A 3,597-nucleotide genomic window follows, 5' to 3' on the forward strand; every position below is an offset into this window, starting at 1 on the left:
AATAACTATGCAGATCCTTATTATGGTGCATTAAGTTACAATGATAGTAAATCTGTCACAATAACCATGGCAACTCTCTCAGGCACGCAGCAGGGCTCCGAGATGTTATTGATAAAATCTGCTGAACTCTGCTGTCTTACCCTCCGCAGAGCTGCTTTATTGGGGATGCTGATGAAGTGATGCAAACCATCTCCGTGTCCCCTGGCACTCATTTGTTCTCCTCATTTGTGTGCAGAGGTATTAAATGCTCTGTGAGCACAGGGGACTCATGTTTGTAGGATGGGTCCTGAAAGGAACAGGACAGGGGGGACGGGTGGGTCTGGCTTGTTGAGTGTTTTTTGGGGTATCAGGCTGGTCTGTATGGGATTTATGGGGTTTTGGTGGGTGTTGGGAAGGATGAAAGTTTGACAAGAAAGCCTCACACATATGGATGCTTAGCAGAAAGATTTTTAAATGTAGAGTCTTGTGATGGTGCTCACAGGGGTTCTTGAATTGGGGAAGAGACGAGGATCTGACTCCATGTTTCAGAAGGCTTGATTTATTATTTTATGATATATATGACATTAAAACTATACTAAAAGAATAGAAGGAAAGGTTTCATTAGAAGGCTAGTTAAGAATAGAATAGAAAAGAATGATAACAAAGGTTTGTGGCTGGGCTCTCTGTCCAAGCCAGCTCACTGTGATTGGCCATTAATTAGAAACAACCACATGAGACCAATCACAGATGCAGCTGTTGCATTCCACAACAGCAGATAATCAATGTTTACATTTTGTTCCTGAGGCCTCACAGTTTCTCAGGAGGAAAAATCCTAAGGAAAGGATTTTTCATAAAAGATGTCTGTGACAGAATCTGATGAAGGAATAGAGATGGAAGCAAGTTTTGATATAGAAGAAGAGAATTGCTGAGCCAGTCTTACTGGATAACCAAGGAGGCAAAGGGTGTGTTAGTTAGAAGGGGTTTTATGGCTTAGAGCAAAGGATAAACCCACCCCAAACAAGAAGGTGTTTTTACCAAGCAGAAAGATTGGTTTGCACAGGCAAACATGGCAGCAAATGTTGCAAGTAGAAAAAAGGTCTCCCAATTTTCCACTGCAAGAAAACTGAAAAACAACTTCTAGCTTAAACTGTAATGTACTGACTTTTATTGATTGGAGAACAGTAACATGAATATGGGAATTATAGCAGTTATGATAGGCTAGAGATAAAAGTTAAGGTGTAGATTGGTTCTACTGTATTAAGATGCTCAGCAAAGAAAAGTATAGAATGCATTGGTAACCAAAAGAAAAGTATATAATGCATTGTAACCAAAAGAATAGTATAGAATGCATTGTAACCTAAACTAAGGGTCTGCAGGGCTGCCTGCAGCTGGAGCTGACAGCTGTGGGCACAGCTCTGTCTTGCTGTAACACGTTGGATGGAATAAACTGCATTTTGGAGAGTCCACATCCCTCATTCAGGCTCCTACAGATGGGCTCTGGGCCAGCTGGTGGTTCTGTAGGGTGGCTGGTGCCTGTACCTGACAGCAGAAAGGGGCAAGCAGGGGGTGATCCCAAAGGAGGGCTCGGTGTGGGGGATGCTGAGCTTTCCCTGGAGGTGTTTGATGGCCCTGTGCTGTGCTGAAGGCAGCTCAGGGATGGCTGACTCAGCCTGTGGTCGGGCTGCAGCACCCAGCACAGCCTCTCATGGTGTGGCTGCTGCTCTGACATGTTTTATGGCCTTGTGTCATCTTACTCCTGGTCCTGTGCAGCGCCAGTGCTGCCAGAATAACCCACAAGAAAGGCTGTTCTCATCAATTTCCCTGGCTTGTTTTGGGGCAAGGGAAGATCTCACTCCTCTGGCTGCCCCTGGGAGCCAAACCACAGCAGCTCCTTCCATGTTTCCATTGACCTCATGCATGTGCAATCCTACACAAGCACTTGGGGCCGTGCCAGGCAGGGGCACCAGTGTGCCCAGGCAAGGATCTGTGTGGAGGTGATGCCTTGAGGAGCTGGAACAGAGCATGGATGGAGTTCAAAGGAATAAAAATGTGTATTTATTGCAGTGCCTTCAAAAGCCATACCCTAGCAGTACCCAGATGGCTCCAAGATGGAAGAAAAAGAGGGATTTGTCACAAGATCTCACATTTTTATAAGTTTTAGTCCATTTGCACATAGGAGTTAACTGTCCAATTAACAGCTTCGAATTCTGAAGTTTCATCCTCCTTGCTTGCTTGCCCACCCTCCTCTTCTCACATTGTTTATGCTTTGAGCCTGAAGTTTGAAGGGATTGTCCTTGAGTCTCCAGCCAGAACAGGATTGTTTTGTCTTCACCACCCTGTGAAAAGATCCCAGTAACACTTAAAGCTGAAAGCTGCACTCCAAAGAACAGAAACCGTTAAAACCCAAGGTATCTGAAGCATCAACACCCCCAGGTCCCATCTCTCCAGGCTGTGACAGCTTGGAGCACCCACCTGCAGCACTTCCCTCTCTGCTCCATGACAAAGTGAGGCCATTTCATCCTAGAACAGACTTTGGGTTTGTTAACCCAGTTTCCTGTGTGAGCTGCTGCTCCTTGGGGCTGATTTCAGATGAGCACAGCCCAGGCTGCAGCGGGCAGAGAGATGGGGAGCCAGGAAGGTTCTGGGAGGTTCTGGCAGAGATGGGGGAGCCAGGAAGGTTCTGGGAGGTTCTGGCAGAGATGGGGGAGCCAGGAAGGCTCTGGGAGTTTCTGGCAGGGATGGGGGAGCCAGGAAGGTTCTGGGAGGTTCTGGCAGAGATTGGGGAGCCAGCAAGGTTCTGGGAGGTTCTGGCAGAGATGGGGGAGCCAGCAAGGTTCTGGGAGGTTCTGGGAGGTTCTGGCAGAGATGGAGAAGCCAGCAAAGTTCTGGGGTGCTGGGAGGTTCTGGCAGAGACTGGGAAGCCAGAAAGGCTCTGGGAAGTTCTGGCAGAATTGGGGGAGCCAGCAAGGTTCTGGGAGGTTCTGGCAGAGATGGGGGAGCCAGAAATGTTGTGGGAGGTTCTGGGTGGTTCTGACAGAAATGGAGAAGCCAGCAAAGTTCTGGGGTGCTGGGAGGTTCTGGCAGAGACTGGGGAGCCAGGAAGGTTCTGGGAGGTTCTGGCAGAGACTGGGGAGCCAGGAAGGCTCTGGGAGGTTCTGGCAGAGACTGGGGAGCCAGCAGGGCTGGGAGACTGCCCTGCTGGAGGGCAGGGGGCTCCTGAGCCCAGCTCAGCTGTATCAGGCTGTGCTGGCTCTGCTGGAGCTGGTGACAGGCTCAGGACACCCTGGCTTGTGGTGGCACCCAGGGCTGGCACGGGCCGAGAGCCCCCAGGTGAGGGCACACTGGGGAAAAGCCACTCTGCTTGCTGGGCTGGTTCCTGCTTCCTCATCCCCTCCTCTTCCCTGCCAGGGCTGCCAAAAATGGGCTTGTTTCTCCTTCTGTCATTTTTCCATTGTAAGGTTTCACGCTGGTTTAGGAAAAAAAGGCCACTAATTTATCACTCTAATAGGGTTTTTTCTGGCTGAAGAAAAGCCCATTAAAGCCTTGCTAAGTATAGGAACCCGAGCTTCATTGTGAGTGTTTATATTTTCTAATTGCTTGCAGATGATGCCAGTGCGA

The sequence above is a fragment of the Zonotrichia albicollis genome, chromosome 8, assembly GCF_047830755.1.
Source record: "Zonotrichia albicollis isolate bZonAlb1 chromosome 8, bZonAlb1.hap1, whole genome shotgun sequence".
Taxonomy (NCBI): Eukaryota; Metazoa; Chordata; class Aves; order Passeriformes; family Passerellidae; genus Zonotrichia; species Zonotrichia albicollis.